The sequence below is a fragment of the Diabrotica undecimpunctata genome, chromosome 8 (genome assembly GCF_040954645.1).
Source record: "Diabrotica undecimpunctata isolate CICGRU chromosome 8, icDiaUnde3, whole genome shotgun sequence".
NCBI lineage: Eukaryota > Metazoa > Arthropoda > Insecta > Coleoptera > Chrysomelidae > Diabrotica > Diabrotica undecimpunctata.
Window position 1 is genome coordinate 115,802,850 of NC_092810.1, and position 27,065 is coordinate 115,829,914.

Genomic DNA, 27,065 nt, shown 5'->3' on the forward strand with positions numbered 1-27,065 from the left:
AGCTTCTGATACCTGTTCCCAATGCACGCGTCTAAAGCATTTAATTAAATCGAAAAAAGACAAAAAAAAAGAAAACCAATTATATGACTGAATATCGAGTTCATAAAAAAGAGCAAAAGCATTTTACGAGCTTTCTAAACAAGAGCCAGAAAATTCCCTGACATTTTGCTTTGACCTGCAGCAGGTTCAACCCTTACCACGCACGCCAATTTCGGATGCATTTTATTCACACCAAATAAGCCTCTATTCTTTTTGCTGTGTTAGTATGAACTCCAAAAATCCAACGTTTTATATTTGGACCGAAGATCAGGCTGGTAGGGGCGCTACAGAAGTGTTATCTGCTTTGTTCGATTACCTAAAATCTTTGGAACTGGAAAATATAACTCAGATTAGATTATTCTGCGATGGATGTGGGGGCCAGAACAAAAATTCTCATTTGATTCATATGTTAATGTTTTGGTTGTTAAAGTATTCTCCTGATAATATCACAAAAGTTTCTATTGCCTATCCAGTAAGAGGTCACAGTTTTATGCCAGAAGATAGAGTTTTTGGGCGACTTAAAAAAATATTTAGAAAGAATCCAACTATTATATCTAAAGAAGAATATATCGGTCATTATGCACAAGTCGGAAGTGCAAAAGTCTTAGGAGAAGACTGGAAAATTTTTGATATCAAGGAATTACAAAATTACCTTAACAAGATTGTTGGAATATTGTTCTGAAGCTATTTTCTTGTGGCATTTTAAATTAATTACTATTTAACTGGGAATAAGCCACAATTAAAGGTTAAAATACGTAATTAATAGTAATTAAGATTGTTGGAATATCAGACTTAAAAAGAATCTGTCTGGAAAAGACACAGATTCAAAAAACTAAAGAGATTAAAATTTTAATATAATGCTTTCAGCATTATCGATTTGAAGCCCAATCCGAATTTAGGCGCTCAATTTACAAAAAGGGAAAGTCTTTGAAAAATTCTTTGCTATCCAAAGTCAACCTGCGAAGTGCCATTCCACCAAAGAAGATAAAAAGTGTTCAACAACTTATGGAAAAACAATTTTGAAAGGAGTGGAAGAGTGACGAAAGTTTTTTGTGGTACACGAATCTTTTATGTGAAAATAATCAAGTGGTTGAACATACTGAGGAAGAAGAAGAGCTAAGAGATGAGTGTGACTGTCTAGAAGAAGAGTTTGCACTTTATATTTAAATGCACTGTTGGATGTGCTATTAGTGTATCAAATGTTATATGTTTTTTTTTTTGTATTACTAATAAAAATAATACTTTTGTTAATTCTTGCTAATAAAGTTGTGAGCAAAATGAAATAAATCCAGTTATTTCAAGCAAAACCAAATAAATCCACTTTTGTTTAAATTTTCTTTTGCACTAAATATCACTTTTTTAAATTTATATTGTAGCAAAAAAAATCCTATTTTTCCAAAAATCGGTTTTAGCGGATTTATTCGGTTTTGCTTTAAACCTCCTCATATGTTAAATTAGAAAAGTTTGGGCTATAGAAAATGGAAATCTATCTTGTTACGGTAAAACCTGCCTTCAGTTTTTGTAGGTTACGGTTTTTGTTGACCTTTGTATTTAACTGTGGTATCATTGTGTGCGACAATTGTATTAAATTCCCGCGGTAGAAAAGTATTCACATCTTCGTGTAATGAACAAAAAACGGTTATCAGAAGATGAACTTCGTCGAATACTAGAAGAATCTGATTTCAGTGATATGTGTGATATGTTTCAGTATATGAGATTATGACTCTGCTGATCCTGCTGATGCTGATCTTGCTTATCGAGATAATCAGCCCTATTTTGTAACTACAAATCGAATAGAAATGAGTCAAATCGAATAGAGGTCAGCAAGTCGGATGGAAATTGTAGGAATTGGTATTCTGTAACTCATCTCAACCTCTACTATCGGAATGTTGTGTAGAAATTGATTTCGACTTGACAAGCCTGTCGAGATCAAATTTCGACATCGAAATTTGTCTTGACGCTTGTGCATTGGTATCATTATCGTTTCGACTTTTATTTATGGACTTATGTTGATATAAATTAAGTTGATTAATTTTTGTAGCTGCTTCATTTTTTAGTCTGTGGTGTTATTTATTTAGATTTATTTAGATAAAGTTTACTAAATAATTTAACTGCTCAGCAGATGTATTTTTCTTATGTGTTCCGCTTGCCGTTTTGTATTCTTGTAACGAACTTTTCAAACTTAACCAAAACAAATCAAAACTACTTGACGACAAGCTTGAAACATAATCTTCTTTTTTGATAAATTTTTCGCGCGCACAAGACGAGATAGATATCCAACATTCCGATTTCGGGTAATTACGATTCGACTTGGTCATTTCTATTCGATTTGTTAAAAGTTACAGAATAGATCTGAATGACAGTAATAAACTTGATTCGAGTAGTGATGAAGAAACTGGACCCAGTAATTCTATTGATAAAGTGGTAATATGTAACTGATTTCGCTCACAGCACAGATTGGTGTCTTGTTTGTTTTCTTACTTTATAGAAAAGGGTGACAATTTTAATAGACCAAGAAAAAAGCAAAAGTTGAATAACAAAGCAGGTCCTTCTAATGTAGAGAATGATTTGGTAATTGGTAAATTGTCTTATTTGCAATTTTTATTTTTTATTGATTTGTTGATTATTTAGAACCCAAAGAAACTGAAGGAATCGTCAACATAAAGGATGTTAATTTAAAAGTATGTAAAATAATGTTAAAAGAAATAGATAGTCCGGAAGAACAACATAAATATGATTTTATTGATAGTCCAGGATTTAACATTGACAAAGAACAACTACGTGATCATGAATCGATTGATTTTAAGATCAAGATTCAAGTTCAAGATTTGTTAATAACAGAAACAAATATATATATATATATATATATATATATATATATATTGTTATGGATCAGTTTATCAATCAGAAATAGAATAAAGAGTTTATTTATTATTTTAATATACCGCGGGCATATAAGTTAAAATACAACCCTGTACTTATTTGTAATAGTTAGAATAAGAGAAGACATTGTTCCGTGACGGAACATTTTTTCCTTGAAAGACTGAGTGAATAGTGAAAGGACAATGGAACCCGTATAATTTTATAGATTTAAGAATAAACTTGTAATTGTATTTTGCGGTGGGCATTTTTCGAAAGTAAATAAGAATTAGATTTAGATATGAGATAACAAGAATTTGGAAACTTATTTCTGTTGAAAAAGGCAAAATTGTTAATGGTTTCTGAAAAGTAATTTGAGTGAAAGTAGTTTATTTGTTTTAAATATTATGTTGGAAATTTTCTAAATCGAATATAAGTGGGAAAGATGAATGCTTATGATTGGTTAAAAAGGAATAATGGGGAATGAGAGAGTTGAAAAGGTTGTCTGGGGAGATTGAAAAGATTATTATGTTACCGGCAGACCAGAAGAGAAGACGTTGTTTTCGTGTAGTTAATCTGAGTGCCAGTGTTTTCGTTTGATAGTGAAAAAGGTGGAAGCTGAGAGCAGATCAAAATCGAGAAGATTAATACCTCTTTTGAGTCTGCAGAGTCCACGAGATATAATTGAGAAAGAAAGGAGAATTTGTGAATAAAGAGTACCGGTCAAAAGAGGACTGGGCTTGTGTTTTTTCGGAGGAGTAGTTTGCTGGTATGCGGTTTCGATCGATGCTGAGAACGGGAAAGATTTGATGGTAGCCGGACATAATCAATCAAGGAAAGAACTGTGGTTTGATCGAGAGGAGATATCATTGGTGTAAAAAAAATAAAGGTCAGTCAAATAATTTGAATGAAAGAAAAATCTAAGATATTCTAAAGATAAAATCAAATATAAGCAAACGAACTAAGATTCCAAGTTTCAAAGAGTTATTTTTTTGTGAATAAATTATATTTTTATATGGTCATTTTTTTAGTAGATATTATTAAAAAACAGATCAATAGATAGTTTGTAATTAAAATTAAATTTAGAGTATAGGAGTTTTTTGGGAAAGATACTTGCCCACAAAAGTTATTTATTAATATTCATCGTATTGCTTCTTAAAAATAAATAATAATTTGTGTGCATATTTATGTTGTTTTAATGTTAGTTCCGTTTCCTGTTCTATCCCGATTATGAGCAACTAGGAGATACTGAACCCACTAGAAGAGATATATAAAGTAAACTGATTAAAGTAAAATTAAAAAGGCACCCTGAGAAATTTTAATAGTAATTGATTTGTATGACTCTGCATAAATTAGTGAATAAATTAATTAAATAATTGGATTAATTAAATTAGTGTTAATTAATAATAAAACATCATAAAGCAGATCACAACAATATATATATATATATATATACATATATATATATATATATATATATATATATATATATATATATATATTTTCTTTCTGGACAATTGCTTTACAATTATTGCCATATATTTATACTAAATTTTATTTTTTATTGAAAAACAAAAAATAAATTATAATTAAAATATATTATGCATTTGCTTAGAAAAATTCTATTTATTAATAAACTAAAACATAATTTGGCTCGTATCTAAGTTATTTCAATTTTCTTAGTATTCCGTTTACAGATATATAAAACGTAAGTTTCAATTCAAATAAACGAAAATACTTCTCTAAGCAGTAATATCTCGATATAGAATTCCGATGTCCCTTTATGCATTAAAGAATGTCCGGAATTCCGTTGATATTTTCATCGAAAGGCTTTTCGGGATTTCTATCTGCGTTTATTTATCATCTTTATGTAAATACGTTTCTATTCCCCGAATTCCGATTTTAAACTTTTGTTTTTTGTCGAAATGTATTTCAACTAGGCCAGTTGAAGCTGTGCGGCATATTTGTGCCAAAATTTTAGAAAATTGCTATTGCTATTAGTATTATTAAAATATGAATTAATACGTTTAAGTAAGTTAGCCGTATTTTGAAGTAATTGTTCCTATAACAATAGTGGTTTGTTCCGGTTTTTCAGTGTATTTTTAATAACATTGAGGTTAAAATTGTAATCGATTTATGTAGAATTAGCTATTTATTTTAACCCTCTGCTGATAAGTGGCTTCACGGTGAAACCGCTTTTAAACAAAGTTTTTCCTACTGTCTGAGTACTCGTATGCTAGGACCACCAGACGGAAAGCGATATATACGTCGTGTATTTTACCTGTCATGCGATTGCAAAATTCTAAGAGAAGTTATGCATTGTGTACATCAAACATTTGGTGCGCTCACACGTGAATTAAAGTAAGGTTATTTATTGTTGTAAATAAACAAACGTTCTTCTACTGGTAAAAGATATGTATTTATGTAAGTTAATTTGTGGATAAACGAACAGTGAAGCAATGTACAGGAAATAAAGTGCCGCATAGGAAAGGCAAGAACGGTCTTTAACAAAATAAGCGCCATCTTCAAAAGTCACAACATATCCCTAGATACAAAAATGAGACATTTGAGATGCTATATTTTCTCTGTGTTGTTGTACGGGGCGGAGGCATGGACGCTTACAGACACCACTATTAAAAAACTTGAAGCATTTGAGATGTGGCTTTATAGAAGAATGCTGAGAATATCATGGACAGCAAGGATCACGAACAAGGAAGTTCTCGAAAAAATGTAGAAGGAACCAGAGATTGTGTTTACGATCAAACGCATAAAATTGCAATATCTGGGACACGTTATGAGAAATCAGCACCGTTACTCCCTGCTGCAGTCTATATTGCAAGGTAAAGTCAAAGGTAAGCGAAGACCCGGTAGAAGGAGAATATCATGGCTGCGAAATTTAAGAACATGGTTTAAGAAAACCTCAACGGAGCTGTTTCGAGCCGCAGCGAGCAAGGTCATGATTGCCAATATGATTTCCAACATTCGAAACGGATAGGAACTAGAAGAAGAAGAAGTTAATTCGTTGATAAATAGATATACTTATCTATTACAGTATTGGGTCTTGTGAATTGCGTAGATAAATATTAACTGCGCATTGAATAAAATAGCAAATAATTGCGCTTATGATTTACTAAGGAATATCCCTTCGGAGGGGTCTGACGTATCCGATTCTGATAAGAACGGCAATGAAGATATCGACATGACTTTGAAGCCAGGTGTTTTAGATGAACAAAACGATGTTTTAGACAATAAAGACGGTGTGCGTGACAGTGACTGTGATGTTCAAGACTAAAGTATTAGTTATTATTCTTGATAAGCTAAAAAGGACCACCGACCAAAATAATGCCCATCAACTCCGCCCGTTCTCAGAAAACGTTGGACCAAATGTTCTTGGTACTTAAGAGACTCCTCTTGATTTCTTTTTTCATTTGTTAAGTGAGAACCTGTTAAATAAACTTGTTATCTAAACGAATTTATATCTAGTTCAGAAAAATAACAAAAACAGCACTTCCACAACAGTGGAAGAAATAAAGTGTTTTTTGAAAATAAACCTTTTGATAAGAGTGGAAAAATTGATAAAAAAGTTTATAAAGATTTCAGGTGTGCCAATTTTACTCTCAGGGATCAATTTTTTTCTTTATGTATGTCATGTGAGAGATTTGAATAGTTACATACTTATCTTCACATAGACAAAACTGACAATTCATTAAAACCTAGGAATGTAATGGAGCTTATGATAAACTCGACTAACCGCGGCCATTGCTAGAGAAACTTTCAGCCACTTACAAAAGTTTATTTTCTTCGTAGGCAACAATTAATAGACGAATCGATAATAAATTTTAGGGAACGAAGTAGTTTACGCCAATGTATGACCATAAAGCCCATAAAAAGGGGATGTAAGGTATGAGTACGTGCTGGTCAGTCAGGCTACGTTCCAAATATATAACAGAAAAGTAGAAGGTGTAAAAGAGCAACACCTTGGGGCAAGAGTAATACAAGATTTTACAAGATTTAGTTGGAAAAAATTATGAAGTTTATTTCTGTAACTGTTTTAATTCGGTTGCGTTACAACGCGACCTGCTAAAAGACAAGCTCTACTTATTTGGAATAGTTCAAAAATATAGAAAAAGTTTTCCAAATAAACTTTAAACAAAAAAAAAAATTAAAAGGGGTGACGTGAAAACTAAAAAATAAGTGAATTACAAAACATGATTGACTTATAGGTTAAAATGTCAGTTGGTATTTGAGATTTCTTTACTAGGTGGCGCTAGAATTTTAAATCTAAACTAACATACAGCTTTAAATTATTTTGTATTAAATATTATTTATTATTTATATTATTATGTTATTAATATTTTTTGTATTATTGATTAAACTTATCGTTACAAGAACAAAATATGAATGAAATGTCAGATGTTGGAAGTTCAGATTATCTTTCCTATATGGCGCTAGGTTTTAAATCTAAACTAAAACAAAGCTTTAAATTATTTTGTATTAAATTCTACCTTAAATATATTATTAAAATTAATTATTAAGTATAATAATATATAATGAATACAGTATTATTAATTAAACGTATGGTTTTAAAAACAAAAAATGGGTGAAATATGGTAGTTCATATTTCTTTCCTAGATGGCGCCGTTACCTTACTGGACAAATGGTGTGACTTGTCATCATAGCCTTTTATATAGATAGATTGTATTAAGATTAAGCAATATACAAATATCTTCTTATTGTTTATATTTCTAAATGTAAAATGTAACGATTATTGAAGCCAGGTTCTAATGAGTAAGAAATAGGGTGGTTCAAATGTTCTACTTTACATTCGAATATTAAAACAGACTAAATAAGTTATAAATATTATAGAGTAAGATCCCAGAGCGATCAGACATAACTTATTTTCACACAGATGAAACCTTAGAGTCTCAGTAGCGTCTCGCGTGCTTTGAATACCTGCGTATTTATGAAACTTGCTGAGTGACACCTGGGCAGTTACCAGGTGAGAAAGGTAACTAAAAATAAGAGCTATTTAACTTAAATTTACATAACTGATTTTTATACATATTTTGTAGAATATTATTTTGAAAATACTGTAATAAGTGTCAGACACTTGTCATGGACCAGAACTTTTGTCAGACGCTTTAAAGCTCCATTAAAATTAAATAAACTTTACTTACTTTTACATGTCTGATTTTTAAATATGTTATTAATGGAACTATAATAAAGTTATATTTAATCAGTCAGACAAATTAGAATGACCAAATATCCCACAAACACAAAAATTAGTTAAGCAGAAGTATGAGCGCGAGAGTGCTGTGCTTGCATTTCAGAGTGAGTGAGAGGTCTATAACTCGGTTCTCCTTCTTTAACTCACAATCTGTTTCACTCTACGTTATTTTTGATCAATATTTCTCTCCTTTGATCAAAGGCTACGAAAGAGGCCTTCGTCATGGGTCTACTCAATTAGATTTCAACATTTCTGGATCCGATCAAGTTAGACCGTCAGATTTTTCGCAAGAACTCAAAAATATCAATTTCAAACAGGCCCTCGTTGATTTTTTTTATTCAACACTGGACATCTGATGAAATGGTGCCATTTATTGAGAATAAACGGATATTAATTAATTCTAAACAATGTCATTCTTACATCGTTGATAATAATACAGTTTTATCGAATGTTGATGACAATTTATCGTGTCCTGAACATGAAGAAGCTGACACTTGTTTTTCATATTTGTAATGTACACGTTAAAGCAAATTTTGTTATTAGATGTTCTGATACTGACATTGCGATAATTATGTAACGATATATGCATAATTTAAAAAATGATGATTTGAATGTATGGTTAAACGCAGGCACCGGAAATAACCAGAGATACATTAATTTGACAAAGGTTTACGAGTACTTGGGACCATCTTTATGTAGAAGTTTGCCAGGGTTTCACGCTCTTACTGGATGTGACTTTAATCTTGCCTTTTTTAAAAAGGGTAAACAAAGACCATTCAATATATTAATGAAGAAACATAAATATCAGCGAGCTTTCATGCAGTTTGGAGAATCAGAGTTGTTTACCGATGAGCGCACCCAAAAAGATATTTTCAAAATAATCCAAAAATACGTGTAACATTAATGCTGCCCGGCTTCAATTGTTTTTAAATAATTACAGCGTATCTAATATTAACGAAGAATTCAATCGCAAAAATTTAAAAAATTTTGATGCTAGCAGTTTACCACCATGCTAAAGTGAGTTATTCCAACAATTCCGCCGTGCTAATTACATTTTTAGCATATGGAATAATGCAAATGCAAAACAACCAACCATTTTAACTCCTGAACACAATGGGTAGAGATTATAAGAAAACCAATATCACTTTCATTGGTTTGATTGTGACCAATTACCAGCAAACGTTAGTGAATTCCTTCAAACTTCAGGTATTATACTTTGATTTCAGGTTTAGAATTTATTATGTTTGTGATTTTCTGCTTTTTAATTCTTTGAACTATTTTTTGCAGAAGAACCAGCCAGCAACAACATAACTGATAATGATGAAGATGATGACTCGGATGAGCAGCATTATGATTGGTTGTATAATGAAAATTGTAATAATTGCGATAATGAATATGATGATTAAAATATGAAAAATGTTTGTTTCAATCAATCCCAGTTGAAGATTTTGTACAAATTTTTTTTTTTAATTATCCTAATTAGTATCCTTTTACAATAAAGTAAATATAATTACTATTTAAATGGGAATAAGCCACAATTAAAGGTTAAAGTGCGTTTATTGACGTTATTAAAATGCCACAAGAAAATAGCTTCAGAACAATAAAAAGTAAATATAATTTCTTATGAAACCAAATTGCTCCGATTTAATTAATTATCCCAAATATATTCAATTAGCGAGAGAAATCGAAAAGTTCCATTTTGACATAGTAGCTTTACAGGAGACGAAACAACTGGGAAATGATATATTAGAAATAGAAGATACAATGTTTTTTAACAGCGGTGGAAAGAATCGAACGTTAGGCACAGGTTTTATGATAAGAAAAGAGCTAAAAGAAGCACTAGTAGAGTTTAAACCAGTATCAGACCGCATATGTAGTATCAGGTTCAAGGGAAAATACCAAAAAATCACCCTCATAAATATTCACGCGCCTTCAGAAGAAAAAGATAATGATGTCAAAGAATGTTTCTACAATGAATTAAACAGAACAATCGAAAATATACCCAGATATGATATGAAAATTATTCTAGGCGACGCAAATGCCAAAATAGGGAAGGAAGAAGTATTTAGACCGACAATAGGAAAATATAGTAAACACAATGAAACTAATGAGAACGGACAATTCCTGATAGATTTCGCAAGAGAAAAAAATATGATCATAATGAGCACATATTTCGAACGAAAAGAAATACACAAGGAAACTTGGATATCGCCAGATAGAAAGACTAAAAACCAAATAGACCACGTGCTCATCGAAAAAGAAGAACAGCAATGTATAAAGAAGATAAGAACATACAGAGGACCAGACGCCGACTCAGATCATTACATGGTGGGCATCAAAATTAAGCAACTGATACCAGAAAACAAAAACAAAATAAAAAAAAAAGAAATGTATACATAACCCAATTCGATTAGCAACAAAGAAAGAGGAACATATACGAGGAAACAATGGAAAGAGAACTAAAAAAGATACAAATAGAAGAGCAAACTGAGAACAAATGGGAAAACATAAAGCAAATAATGAACAAAGCAGCAAAAGAATGTAACAAACAAGAGAATAAAAAGAGGAAAGACTGGTTCGACATAGAGTGCCAAAAAGAAATAGAAATAAGAAAATCATTAAGGATTGAAATGATCACGAAAGAAACAACAGAGACAAAGAATAGATATAGGGAGCAAAGACAAAAAGTAAAGAGAGTGCTGAGAGAAAAGAAGAGAAAACACATAGAAAATAAGCTAAAAGAAATAGAAGAGAATTACAGAAATAAAAAAATAAAAAACCTATATCAAGGTGCTAGAAATGAAAAAAAAGGTTTCCAACAAAAACCCATATTCGTCAAAAACAAAGCAGGAAATAATATAAGCGGGGAAACAGAAATTGCCGAAAGATGGAAAGAGTATTTTGATGAATTACTAAATGGCAATAATAAGTCAAACCAAAGAGAATACGTGGAAACAGAAGCAAGAATCGAACACTTAGAAGACATAGAAGATAATTCACCCAGCAAAGAACAAATCGAGGAAATCATAAAAAATCTGAAAAACAACAAATCCCCTGGAAGCGATAACATAACAGCAGAGATGATGAAATATGGTGGAAAACTGCTAAATAATTGGATATACAAGATCATAAAGGAGATATGGATAAAAGAACGAATACCCGAAGATTGGAAGGAAGCCATTATTTGCCCATTACACAAAAAAGGAGACAAAATAGAATGCAGTAATTACAGAGGAGTAGCGTTACTAAATACCGTATATAAAATCCTATCAAAATCCATAAAAGATAAGCTAGAAAAAGAAGTTGAAAATATAATAGGCGAATACCAATGCGGATTTAGACGAGGGAGAAGCACAACGGACCAAGTATTCATAATCAGAGAATTACAAGCAGAAAGCTATAAACACAACTTACCAACGATAGCGCTATTCATCGACTTCCAGCAAGCATACGATAGAATAAAAAGGAAGGAATTAAAAGAGACCCTTAAGGAACTGGGAGTTAGCAGAAAGTTGCGTAACATGATACATCTTACTTTAGAGAATACAGAAAACAGAGTCAAAGTAAACAATCATGTATCGGACAAATTTATAGTAAACGAAGGATTAAGGCAGGGCGATCCTTTGTCATCATTACTCTTCAATTTATGCCTAGAAAAAATAATGCGAGAAGCGAAAATCAATAGAGAAGGACTCCTATATCATAAAAGACACCAAGTTTTGGCATTTGCGGATGATATAGTGTTGCTGGCAAGAGGAAAAAAAGAGCTACAGGAGATAGTACAGAGAATAGTAAAAGCAGCAAAGAAAATGGGACTTTACATAAATGAAACTAAAACAAAATGTATGCAGTGGACAGATGATCAGTTCAGGGATGGACAAAAGTTTAAAGTAGAAGTAGAAGAAAGATTATCATACGAATTCGAAATGGTAGAAAGATTTACATACCTAGGTACAATAATATCACGCAAACCTAACATTAAAGAAGAAATACAAGCTAGAATAATGGCAGGCAATAGAAGTGTACATGCTCTTAGTGGAATGTTGAAAAGCAAGTTTTTATCAAGAAAGGCAAAAATACAGTTATACAAAACAACTATACAACCAATAGTAACGTACTGCAGTGAGACATGGACAATGACAAAAAATGAACAAAATTTACTGGAGATATGGGAAAGGAAAATCCTGAGGAAGATATATGGAGGAATAATAAGGGACGGTTTATGGATAAGAAGATCAAATGATGAGTTAAAGAAATTATATAATCAACCTAACATAATAGGAGTCATAAAGGCACAGAGACTAAGATGGCGAGGTCACCTAGAAAGGATGCCGAACACGAGGACTTCAAAAAGGGTAATGAACTACACTATAACTTTAAAAAAGAGAAAAGGAAGGCCAAAAAATAGATGGAATCAGGAGGTAGAAAAAGATATGGAAGAAATTGGACTACAAGGCCAGAAAAGAAAAATGAATAACAAGAAGGAATGGAGAAAAATCACATATCGAGCCAGAGAAGATCTCAGTACATAAAGAAAAGCGAAAATGAAGAAAGAACAAACTTTTTAAGCCATGGGCCTCTAAGGCCTTTAGTGCTATTGTATATATATATATATTCAATACATTAATTTATTTTAATATTTATCTTAATCCTAGAGTTCATCATATTAAAATAGAGATGCAAAAATATTTAATCGGATCTAAAACAGTAAGTATTCTTAATGTATTTGAATTTTTTACTCTGAGGCTCATGCGCACAGCACTCTCGCGCTCATACTTCTGCTTAACTAATTTTTGTGTTTGAGGGATGTTTGGTCATCTTAATTTGTCTGACTGATTAAATATAACTTTATTTTAGTTCCATTAATAACATATTTAAAAATCAGACATGTAAAAGTAAGTAAAGTTCATTTAATTTTAATGGAGCTTTAAAGCGTCTGACAAAAGTTCTGGTCCATGACAAGTGTCTGACACTTATTACAGTATTTTTAAAATAATATTCTACAAAATATGTATAAAAATCAGTTATGTAAATTTAAGTTAAATAGCTCTTATTTTTAGTTACCTTTCTCACCCGGTAACTGCCCAGGTGTCACTCAGCAAGTTTCATAAATACGCAGGTATTCAAAGCACGCGAGACGCTACTGAGACTCTAAGGTTTCATCTGTGTGAAAATAAGTTATGTCTGATCGCTCTGGGATCTTGGACTATTATGTAACTTATCCTTTTTTAACCACCTAATATTGGACAAAACCAACAACTTTAAATAATGCGTTTCCGCCGACATTATTACACTTCCACAAGCTTAAATATCCTTTCGACGTTGAATATTGGCTTTACATTTTAACCTATGCTCTTTTATTTTGTAATAATCATTATCATCCTCATCATTTCCTTCTGAATTACTGAAATATTGTGGAGCAGAAGTGACAGAACAATTAACAACATTAATTAATTAAATTAAAAAACACAATAAAATACCGAAAGAATAGAAAACGATCGAACTGATTCTACTATTCAAAAAAGGAGATAAAAAATAGCCAGAAAACTACAGAGGTAAAAACTTGTTAATACTACGCTAAAACTTACAACTTAAATGTTACTCGTGCGTATAAATCAGAGGATACATTTAGCAGATGAACACTAGGGTTTTGTAGTGGAAGATCATGTACAGATACAATATTTGTTATAAAGCAAATTACTGAGAAATCACTATAGTATAATAGATCAGCATTTCTGTGTGTGATTGACCTAAAGAAAGCGTTTGACAGAGTAGGTTTCAAAGATATAATCCATCTTCTGTATAATAAAGAAGTTTCCCTAAATATTATAAAAGCTATCAAAAACATCGATCAACACATCAAAATGGAACACAGGATGGATGGACATTTCACAGAACCTATAGAAATAGGCAGCGGAATAAGACAAGGGGACTTATTAAGCCTCATGTTCTTCAACTTTATCATGGATGAAATCATCAAAAGCGTTAACAAAGGAAGATAATATAGAATGTGAAACAAAGAAATATAAATACTCTGTTACATACACGATACAATATTTATAGCGCAAGATGAAGATAGTCTGCAAAGACTGATCCACAGATTTAACATGAGAGCAAAAGAATTTAATATGAAAATCTCATCTCAGAAAACTAAAATAATAAAAGTCAGCAAAGAACAAACTAGATGTTAAATAGAAATTGATGACACCAGTATTGAACAAGTAATGGAAATAAAATACCTGGGAATTACACTGACCAGCTATGAAGACCTAGACAAAGAAGTGAGAGATTAAGTACAAAAAGCAAATAGACTGACAGGATGCCTTAATAACACTATATGGCGAAACAGATACATTAATACTGAGATAAAGTCAAGAATTTATAAAGGCAGTGTAAGACCAATAATGGCATATGCCTCAGAAACAAGACTTGATACAGCGACAACGCAAAGGCTACTGGAAACGGCAGAGATGAGAGTACTGAGAAGAATTACAGGAAATAGAAAGATTAGAAGAAAATGTAACGTACAGTGGATGAATGAATGGACACAAAATTAAAAAAAATAATTGAATAAGCACATAAGCAGAAAGGAGGAGACTCGTGTTCTTAAAATAGCAAGAGCTAAGTCACCAATCGGCAAAAGAAGTATCGGACGACCGCGCAAAAGATGGAATGACAACCTTCCATAGAGCTATTAATCCGCAAATGAACAAGCAGAAATGCTTGTAAAGATAAAGAAGAAGAAGAAGAAAATAATTTTTTTTCTGTCGGTTTTCGTAATTACATTTCCCAATCTGTTTTAATTTTAGGTCATATCAATATTGAGCCCCTTTACCGACAAGTCCTTCCTAAGCGTCTCACCCAAGGTCTTCTTTCATCTTCCTTTCCTACTTCTTTTCGGAACCTGCAGATCAGCAATTTTTCATATTGGGCGATTATTGTCTAGACGTTAAATAAAATCAAACCATCTTTTAAATTTATTCATTTTTGTCACTTCACTTCCACCCACATTTATCTAAGCATTTTTATTTTCACCACATGCTTTCGTTGTTCCTCTTTCGTTTAACTGGCCAACATTCACTTCCGTACTTCAAAGCTTGTTTTATTGCTGCTTTGTAGAATTTTCTCTTTAGAGTCATTGGAAATTTTTGTAATACAACACACCACTAACCTATTTTCACTTCTATCCAACCCTAATTCTACTGCATGCATCGCTATATATTTCCTAATAACTCTGTAATACCGATGCTAGGTACTTAAAACTATTACTTTTCACAATTATTTTACCATGGTCTCACCATTTATGGCAAAAAAGTATAACGGCTTATGGATCCTTTTTAATTGTGGGTTTGGTGGTACTGAACGTGTTAATTGTACTTATGTTTTCTACTATTTTTACACCCAACTGCAATATACCTACGGTGAGATTATATTAAATGTTTAAATATTATGTTTATATGGGATAAGCCACAATATTATATTGGTTGTAATTAAAATCACAATTTTAACTAACAAATATTTGACCTTTTGACTTCCACTCTGAGAAATGTTTTTAAAAAACGATTATTATAAAAAATTTTAAGAAAATGGATAACTAAACCAAAATTTTTTATTACGTTATGTCATTTTAAAATTGACATACTTGTTCTCGTCTTGTAGCTAGCAGTATGTAAATGGCTAAAAAACCTAAGGATGGTGTCTTTCCCTAGTAATATCAAATTCTGACTGTTTTCTGTGTTTTTTGTTATATATGTTAGTGTAAACTATATCTTAAGTGTCTTTTGCAACGGCATGATTATTTATTCATCTTTCTATTGTGGTTTCTGCTCCCAGGCATATTTGCATATCTGGGATTTCTTAAAGTACTCTGTTCTTGGTGTAAGTTTCATGCCCGTTTGTCCTTACACTTACACAGGGTTTTTTGTGTGTCATTAAATTTGGTTTTGGACAAAATAGATCTTAGTGTGTTGATTGTTTTAAATGTTTTAATGTTGTACTTGTTTCCTATCCTCTTAATTTTTTTGTACGATCCTTACGTATGGTATTTTTTGATATATTTGGATCCCTTATTGTGAGGGTTTCTGCACTTTCTGTGGTGTTTTGTTGTTTTCTTTCTTTAATCTTGTCAAATTTCTTGTTTACAAATAAGAATGGGTAGTCATTTTTCATCTGACATCTTTTAACATCCCCAGTTTGACTTTTTTGTGATTCTCTTTGATTTTTAGTTTCGTTTATCTTATTACTTCTACGCCTATAGTATCCAGAACAATCTACTTGCGTTGTGATTTATAAGCATACTCGCAATTATTTTGCATTTCTCACGATTACGTATGTTTATCATAAAATAGTCTGTTTGGGATTGATTTTTTAGCTTTTATATGTAATACAATGATTTTCTCTCTTTTAAAAATACCATATCTTAAAGTAGATATGATTAAACCAAAATATAACTAAATAAACATATTGTAGAAGAAAACCTGAAAGAGTCAGCTATATTTTAAATACCTGTAAGATATTGGATCGCTGGCGAAACCCTTTTTGAACCCATTCTCTAGACCTGCAAAGGCTGGTACAGGGTTTTAGAATTATTAAATGGATCATGAATAAATGTAATTTGTACAATAAATTAGTCAGCTGCAATATGATCAGTTTATAACAAAAGGCTTCCCAAAAAGGTGAAGAGTGTGGCATTATTAGAAAGAGTTATTTTATTGCCATGTGACTTAGATAAAAAAGAGTTTACTTATTCCTAACAAGAGCTGATTTAAAACATAAATCGTGTTAATATTATGCTACTAATACCTTAAACTGTTTGTCTTTTAATGAGAATATTGTACCATTAGGAACTGGCCTATACACAAAAGGCACGCACAGATGTGATTTCGAAAAAATTGATAAAACCTAGATATTTGATAACTTTATATGTTTGAGAAAAAATATTTATTAAACGAAAAACATTCAAATATATAATACAATTAGGATTTTATTTACTATATATTTAATGGGAACTAATTACAATTTTAGTTTAATATGGCTTATATAGCTATATGTTGAGGTTTTGATTTTCACTTTGGAAATCGTTTTAATATTTTCAAACTGATTTTCGAAGTGCAAATTTAAATGCCAAAATAAATGGTTTTTAAAACTGAAATTTTGGTTAATTCATATTAAAGATAGTAATAATATTATAATGAGTAAACGAAAACCGCAATTGGGTTTTTCGACCGGTTAACCATTGTATTTGTATGAGTTCTGTTGTATTATATTGTTGGAAATATTGGCGAAGTCAAGGTCAGAATACATATATTCAAAAGGTCTTATCGATTATCTGTAACAGTTAAAGAAACAAATCGATCAACAAAAGTTATAGTGCAACATTCATGCCAACCCAGCAAACGTGGCGTGAGTACCAAAACCACCTCATAATATCTATAATATTAATAACATAACCTATAAAATACGAATGAAATAGAAATAATTAGTGAGAATATAAATCGAAATGAGTTCGCACTGATAAAGCCAAGAGCCTGTAACGAAATCAAACCTAAACAGTCCATTTTATAGAAATAATTAGTTTTGGGTAAAGATCCACAGCAGTTTTTGAACCGGTGAGAGAACCAGCCTTGCGGCGTATCCGATATTTATCAATCGTGACTTCGAATAACACACTGAATAGTACTCACAGTCACACCTCATCTCACATCTCATATTGCAGGATTGTCCACATATCTGAAGATCCAATAAAAAAACAGGCCATGATTCTTTTTAGTGCTGAAGGATTTAGAGTTCTTAACTACATCTAAGCCGTCGGTTTACTATATAGATAACATATCCTTTGCTTCCAGAATCGCCAACATCAGCATATGTTTATATCTTTCTTCTAAAAATACAGTTGGTTCAGTGCTTCATTACCACAAATATGTTAATATAAAATAAACTCAAGTAAAAATAAGATCATCACTTCAGCTCAGAGACTTGTAATATCAAATGCTTGCCCTATCGTTCCAAACATGTGAATTAAATAAGAACTTCATAAGACGATTATAAAAGCCATCTCAAAAATGACTTTTATAAGAGTAGGAATGTCTGAAAGCGAATACAGCCAATACAGATTTGGGTTTTAGCAAATATTTATTACACCTTTATATAATATGTTTATTACTGATTCTTTCTCTTTCATGAAAATACCACTTACTTATTATACCTCACTATGAAAGGATTTAACTGTCTAAAATATAAGACTATTGGTCACCAGGAAGCAGAATGCTCCGAGAAAGCTAATTAAACAACTTTTATGCGCACACAGGAACTTTCCAAAGCACATCCACTACAGTAAATGCATCTAGTAGTCAAATAGAACAAACTATGGAAACTGATAACATGATCTATTAATAATACAAGTGAGATATCATCCTCATGATGCATGAGCTTCATGTAGCTTCGCCTATTTTTTAAAAATTTTTAAACTGTTTGTCCTTATGTAGTGTAATGTAATGTACAATTTTATGTTTATAACATTCTTTGATTGTTAGATAGGTCAAATTTGACGAAATGTCCCTGAAGATGCTCTAGGAAGCGAAAGTAATTGGACAAGATTTTATAAATAAACTGTGCTCGATATCTGCCTTTTATTTGATCAAAGCATTTATTCCAGCACTCAACCTTATATCAATTTAATATTTATAAATTATATATTATATTAAATATTATATATTAAATTCAAATTTTATCTTCTTCTCATTGCGCCGTCTCCTTTCGAAGGTTGGCGATCCAAATGGCAATTGTAGTTTTGGAAACTGCTGCGCGAAAGATTTCTGCGGATGAGCGGTCGAACCATCTCCTCAGGTCTTTCAGCCACGAGTTCTGGCATTTTCCTACTGATCTTTTACCCTGTACTTTTTAAATTTTATACATGAAAATTATTGAATATCTATCTCTTTCACATGGTTTCAGTACTAATAATTCTGTCTCAATATTTCGTCACGATTTTGTGACTACTTCAGTAGAAAACTGTAAATTGATTAGAATAATTATTATATGTAAACAAAGCGAATATTTCAATACTTACTATAACAACTATAAGAGTAAAAATTTAAATTTTATAAACATATCTATAATAGGTAAATGACATTTTTGTTTGATTTTAATTTATTTCGGAGTTATGGTAACCGCAATATTTTATAGAGTGAATTTCCATTGTAAAATTTTTAGTGAATTAGTTAAAATAAAGAATTATGATGATAGTATTATCCATATTATAAGGTGGAAAGATATAATTAATAGTAGAGAATTAAAAAAGAATCAGGAACATGGTAAATTGATCTATAAAATATAATGGATGGTACGTAGTCAGTTAATGTAATATTGTAATACAATATTCGCTATTTTTAAAATCTTTTCACACTAGAACTTTCCTCGACATATATATCACAGTTCAGAAATTACAGCTTTCACTTTTGTTTTTTCCTAATTTTTTTAGTCCACAAAAGAATTTTAAGGCGAGAAACTCTCTGAATATTAAACTTTTGTTCAAAGCCCTCCTTAAAATATTCCTTACCGGTATTTCTAATACTGATTTTATACCGCCGATATTAGTTCATTTTCTTTTTTGTGAATCACGTATAATAAATACGTCGCTAAAAGGAGTCTTAAAATAGCCTTTCAGCGGATATTTGCAGTCACGTCTGTATAGAAGAAATTGGTGGGGAAAATTATTAAACTTATTCTGTTCTTAAGCTATACTCTTGTGTCATTTTAATAATATTTACTTTTTTATTGGAATTTAACCACAATTTTAGTTTGTTAGGATAAGCCGAGTTCTTAAAATATTGCTCATTATACTCTGTTGAATCCCGAAAGAGAATTAAAATAAACTGCTATAATTTTAATTAAAATTAATTACCAAAAATGGTTTAAAAGAAAAAATTAGTTGCTTTAATCCTTTCGGTACTGTGGGGACCTATATGTCCCATGAAAATAAAAAAAGTGCTAGTGGTGCATATTTGTCCCCTAAATTCACGTTAAACAAATATAACCCTATTACTAAACATTTCATTATGTTATGCAACTAAGAGTTCGATTACTAACCTAAAATTTTCTAGAAATAGGTATTCTTGTACAACGTGGTTTTGTGTTTTGTTGCTGTAATACATATTTTTGTATACAAAATACTACTACAAAACAATTCTAAATGCGTTTGTTGTTGAAAGTAAGTAAAATTTCTAATAAAATCCATTTTTTCGTCATTCTTTTTACACAGTCCATGTAATGGAACATGTATATCTGAATAGTCTTTTTGACCGGGTCATTGGTGTCCCATAAGTTTTTTATACCGACTCTAATAGTGACAGCAGTTTTACTCGTTGCAATTTCTGAATTATGACCAGACGTTTTTTAACAAAAAAATAATTAGAAAACATCGTTGAAGGGCTAAGTGACTTGTCAGAACCAGAGGAACCTTTTCCTGGATCAGGTTCTGACGAATATCTACCCAGTGACGGAGAGTCTCAGGAAGGATCAAATTAATAAAAATATTCTTCACAAGAGGAAGATTTTAGGAAAAATATCGAAAAAATGGGTAGCGGGTGGTTACTTCTCTGCGATACTTGCAGGGGATAGATCTACTTTAGTAATAGCACACCTGCCCATGCGCACTCATGGATTTCCCGAGCCTCCCATCCCCGAGGACACCATGTCCAAACCCAAAGCATTCCCATGTCCACCCTTTCCTCCCACCACTTCCTAACCAACTCGTCAACACGCACTAGCCAAGCGTCAAGTTTTAATGGCTTAAAACCCCTAAAGTTATTTTTCATGAAAGACGAAACTGCTGAACGACCCTCAGTCTCCGGCATCTCCAACACCCTTATTGAAGTTAGCGGTTGAAACAGGTTTGGAACAGAGGGTACTAAGAATTCTCGGAAAAAATCAGGCTTTTACAAAGAGCGACAAATACATATTACTTCATACAATGTTAGAACTCTTATATCAGACCAGACGATGATGGAACTGGAGGAAGAGCTGAAAAACATATAATGGGACATCATCGACCTCAGTGAAATAAGACAATAAGGAGAAGCCTAAATTACTCTTAAATCAGGTCACGTATTTCATTTTAGAGGTAAAAAAGACACTTGAAATAGTGGAGTAGGATTCGTTATACATTGAAAGCACATACAAAATATAGTTGAAATTATTAGCATATGCCCCAGGATTGTATATTTCATCTTGAAACTAAATTCAAGATATAACCTAAAGGTAATCCAGACATATGTTCCAACGACTACTCACTCAGATGGAAAATATTTAAAAATTTTATGAGGAACTAGAACGAGGATTACATGCCACACCAGCATATTACACAATAATTATGGGTGACTTTAATGCGAAAATGGGGTTTAATGTTGGGGTTGATGCCGAAGTAGCAGTGGGTAAGTATGGCTATGGCGAAAGAAATGTACGAGGGCAAATATTGCTGAACTTCTTACACCAGGAAAATTTATTCATGATGAACTCTTTTTTTGATAAAAAGTTTTAGCGTAAATAGACATAGATCAGCCCGGATGGCAGTATCAAAAATGAAATAAAGTATACCATAACAAACAGAAAAGAAATAATCAAAGACATCGAAGTACTTAACAAATTTTCAATAGGAAGCGGCCACAGATAAATCCGAGCAAGGATACTATTCAATGTCAAATTGGAAGGAACAAAGATGATACTAAAAAAGAGAAATGGATTCTTCCAGAAAACAACGACCTGTAGGAAGATACACTAACCAGACATACACAAGACTTGCAAAACAAAACAGAAAATGTAGATCAAGCAAATGATGGCATAATGAAGGTTTTAAAAGATACGGAAAGGGAGTGCTGCCCGACCGTTCTAACCCATAAAGAAAAACTTAGCCAGAATACTATAGAGCTAATAGGTAAAAGAAGATCATCATCATCATCAGTGGTGCTATAGCTATAGTTGAGCCTTGACCTTCCCTAGTCTATTTCGCCAGTCGTTTCTGTTCATCGCCAACCGTTGCCAATTTGCCGCGCCGATTTTCCTTGCGTCCTCGTCCACACCGTCCCTCCATCTCAGTCGTGGTCTGCCTCTACTCCTATTTCCCACTGGGACCGATAATAGAGTTCGTCTGGGTGGGTAATTTTCATTTGCTCTTGACACATGTCCAGCCCATCTAAGCCTACCTATTTTTATGAAGGATATTACATCTCTACCATTTACTATTTTTTTATACTTCTCGTACAATTCGAAATTATATCGCCTTCTCCAAATACCATTCTCACCGAATGCGCCCATTATTCTTCTTAGTATCTTCCTTTCGAAGACAAGCAGAAGATTTGCGTCTGTTTTGGAGATGGTCCATGTTTCTGACCCATATGTCAGCACTGGTAGGATGAGTGTTCTATATATTATTAGTTTGGTTTTCTGGCTTAAATTTCTGTTTTTTAGCTGCTTGCTTAGTCCAAAATAACATTTGTTTGCTAGCAGTACCCTCCGTTTTACTTCTTCAGATGTGTCATTATCGTTTGTTATGAGAGAACCCAAATATGTAAACTTATTTACTACCTCAAAATTATATTGGTCTATACTGAAGTTTTCTTCGGCGTTTCTAGCTCTATCTCTGTTATTTGGAAGAGATGCTAACATTTTGGTTTTTTCCTCGTTTATTTTAAGGCCCATATTTTGTGCGGCTGTCAAGAAGGTGAAAGTCATCTCTTTAAGTCCTCGTGTAGTACGTGCGATCAAATCCAGATCGTCAGCGTAAGCCATAATCTGCGCTGATTTATTAAAGATTGTTCCCCTATTGTGTAACTCGGCATCTCTTATAGTCTTTTCTAACGCTATATTAAAGAGAAGGCACGCCAGCGCGTCTCCCTGCCGTAACCCTGCATATGTTTCAAACGCTTGTGACATATCGCCTTGTATTTGCACTCTGCAGATCACTTTACTCATAGTTGTTTTTACGAGCCTTATTAATTTATGGGGAATGTTAAGTTCATTCATGGCTTCGTATAATTTACCTCTTAGGACGCTTTCATACGCTGACTTAAAGTCCACAAAGAGATGGAACGTTTCAATATTAAATTCATTGGTTTTTTCTAAGATTTGACGTAGCACAAAAATCTGGTCAATTGTTGACCTACCTGGCCTAAAACCGCTTTGATACTCACCAAGGATTTCTTCCACGTACGTACTTAAACGGCTGTACAGGGTGTTATAGAATATTTTGTACATTGTATTCAGAAGAGTTATACCCCTATAATTTTTACATTCCAACAAATCTCCCTTTTTGTGCAGTGGACATATGATTCCAGTGCACCATTCCTCTGGCATTTGTTCTTCTTCCCAGACTTTGACTATTATGTTGTGAATTTGGTGCATAATACTGTTACCTCCATGTTTGATGAGCTCTGCGGGGATACAATCCACTCCTGGGGACTTGCTATTTTTGAGTCGGGTGATTGCGTCTTTCACTTCAAATATTAAAGGAGGTTCTACGTGAGTGTTATTTCTTGGTTTTTGGGGTGACGCATCATTTTCCACTTCGGTACCAAGTAGTTCTTTGAAGTGCTCAACCCATCTGCTTTGTACTGCGTCAGCGGTATTGACTATATATCCATTTTTGTCTCTACACATCGTCAGCCGTGGTTTAAATTCTTTTCTTGTCTTATTTAGGATATTATAGAACTTTCTAGTTTCATTTTGCCCCTTTAATGATTGAATCTCTTGCATAATCTGGTTTTCGAAGGTCCGCTTTTTCCTTCGATGTATGCGTTTTTCCTCCTTCCTAAGATCTTTGTACATTTGCTCCTTATCCCGTGTTCTTCTTTGTTGCATAAGTTTATATGCATAATTTTTTCTTTTAGTGATATCTTCACATTCATCGTCGAACCAACTGTTGCGTGGAGTGGATTCTTCTGGTCCTAGGACGTTGTTTGCCGCTTCCTTAATTGTTCTTCTACATATATCCCATTGCTCGTTAGCTGTTAAATTCTCATCTGTTGTGCTTTCATGTTCAAGGTAATTTTGATACCTTTCTAGTGCACGGGGCTCTTTCAAGAGTTTTAAATTGTAGCGAGTACTTTTCTTGCCCTTTTCTTTTTTTGCATTTGAGAGAATACTATAGAGCTAATAGGTAAAAGAAGATAGCTGACATAAAAATACGGCTTTAACAATGGAGAAATTAAATAAAGATATCCGGTCAATCCGAAAAGACTTAAGAGAAGAGATTATAAGATAAATAACTAAGATAATTCAAGAAAACAAAAGTTCAAAAGTTTTGAGGCGAAATAAGAACAACATGGACAACAAAAATATGCACAAAAAAAACAAATATGAAAACATTACTACTGATAGAACCAAAATCCTTCATGTTGTCGAATATCTTTATCGCGAAATGTATGAGAGCATCGACGAAAAGAAACATCAACGCCTGTCCAAAGTCATAAACCAGGGATCAGAATGAATGCCAGAAATAACTCCATACGAAATCATAACCGCACTTTTAGAAATGAAAAATAACAAATCCCCTGGCGATGACGGAGTAATGATCGAAGCGATCAAACCAGGTGAAAATAAAATGATGCAGGCTTGGGCCAAGCTTTTCACTCAATGCATCTACCAAGAAAAAACTGCTTCTCAATGGAATAATGCAGTCATTACTTTATTACACAAACAATGAGACATAACAGATTTTAGTAACATAGAACCTGATAGAAAAGTCTGCAGAATACATCAAACCATTGGCACGAGAAAACATTCGATGCCATAAGCCATTAGAAAATGTTAAAGGCATTGATAGAATGCTGAATAGACCATCGCTACACTAACATAATCAAATATATCTAGCAAAATGCCACAGCTAGCGTAAGACTATCTGAACAAGAAACCAATAAATTCTATATACAGCGAGGAGTACGTCAAGGAGACACAGTCTCTCTAAAGCTATTCACGATGCTTTTAGAACATACGTGGAGAGAATATAAATGGAGAGAAAATAAATGAAGAGAACGTAAATGGAGAAAAGCTCAGTCATTTGAGATTTGCAGATGACATCGTCCTTATAGCCGATCGTACGGATGATGCAATAATAATGTTTGAAAAATTATATCACGCTTTCTTGTGAGTCGGACTAAAGATTAATATGAACAAGACGCAAATAATGACTAATCTTGTGCTAAATCAAACTATTGCTGTTGATGGAAGGGATATTGTGCAGACTACATCGTATAAGTACCTAGGACATGCAATTCGGTTGGGCAGAGATAACCAGACATGTGAGCTCTCACGTCACATAGGATTAGCCTGGGCAGCGTTTGGTAAATTAAACTATGTACTTAAATCGGATCTACCCATATGCCTAAAAAGGAAAATGTTTTACCAATGTGTATTACCGGTACTCACTTATGGAACGGAAACATTAACACTCACAAAAAAGGTAGTTAATAAGATTCGCGTGACTCAAATGATAGATTCTAAAAAAGAAGAGGAGAAGTCAGATCCAGATGACAACCAGTCTGGTTTCTTAATGTGAAAACAGCCATACATAAAGTTCAAATAAAATTACCTTCAAAATTTATTCGTAAAGGGACACATTGTTCCAAATATAAAACACTACTGGCACACAGTTGTCTCATGTCCTACCAACGGATTTAAGGATATTAAAAAAAATAGATTACTTTGGGCACCCTTATAAGGTTATTGATCATACTTTTTGTCTGAAAAGTTTTGGATATCTGAGGAATGTATTCAGTCCTGAAGAGGTTAAAAGTATTTGTTTATTTCATTTCAACTTCAATATTAAATACGTATTTTTTGTTTTTTATTAATTAATAGAGTTTCGCCTGTTTCATCTCCGAATGTCTGCTTATTACATGTACAATTTATCGCTCTTTATGTATAGTTTGTCGTCTTGCGCTGAGTCTAATTTTAAGAAAAATTCAGGGTCTGTAAGTATGTTTGTTTTACCTCTGATTAGTTATTGGCCTTACCTGAAAATTCTCCTCTATTTTCCGAGTTTGGGATCATCAACATGCTATCAAGCTACTAAGTTCTACCAGCGTACACACCATCGCAGTTTAAAATATAGAATAATAGTAGTAGTTTAAAATAGTCTACTTCTTCTACTTCTTCCCGCGACTAGGATTACTCCTGTTTGTCTGCCTCTTATTCCGTTTTAGTCGTTGTTGACTGTACATTATCTTTCCACCTTTTTGGCGGCCTTCAATCGGGTCTTCTGCTATACGGATTGTTGTTTTTACAGATGTTCGCTAATCTATCTGGTCCCATTCGGTTTACATGTTCGTTCCAGTTTTTTTTTCTTGTTTTTATCCACCTGTTAATATTTTAAATTTTGCATTGTTCGCGTATACTTCTGTTGGTTTGTCTGTCTCTTAATGATATGCCCGCTATTGATCTTAATACTTTCATTTCAATATTGTTGATTTGTTGTTTCGTCTTTCTTGTATCGGTCCTTGTCTCCGCTGCATATGTTAGGATTGGTCTTACTGTTGTCTTGTATACTTTCATTTTGCTTTCTAAGGTCAGATATTTGTTTCTCCATATGGTTTCTCGAAGGCAACCACTTACTCTTGCCGTTTTTGATGCTTGTCTTGTGGTCTCTGTTCTTTTAATCCTGTCACTAGTGATCTCTACTCCTAGATAATTAAATTTCATTACTTGTTCTACAATTTTGCCGTCTATTTCTAGTTTGCATCTACGCGGCTCTTTACTGATCACTATACATTTAGTTTTTTCTACTGATATTCTCATATTAAGTTTGTTTGCTGTGATATTGAAGGTGTGGAGCTGCCTTTGTAGGTTATCTTCGTTATCAGCAATTAGTACTGCATCATCGGCATAGCATAGTATTGTGATTTTATGCGCTCCCATGTGGTATCCGTGTCGTTTTCTTACTTCGTGAATT

General features: G+C 32.7%; 1 protein-coding gene across 1 annotated transcript in view; it reads left to right on the forward strand.

The window, feature by feature from the left end:
- Positions 1 to 27,065, forward strand: part of Pde9 (phosphodiesterase 9) — a 1,302,013-nt gene that overhangs the window by 900,910 nt on the left and 374,038 nt on the right. The gene's annotated exons all lie outside the window — the stretch shown is intronic.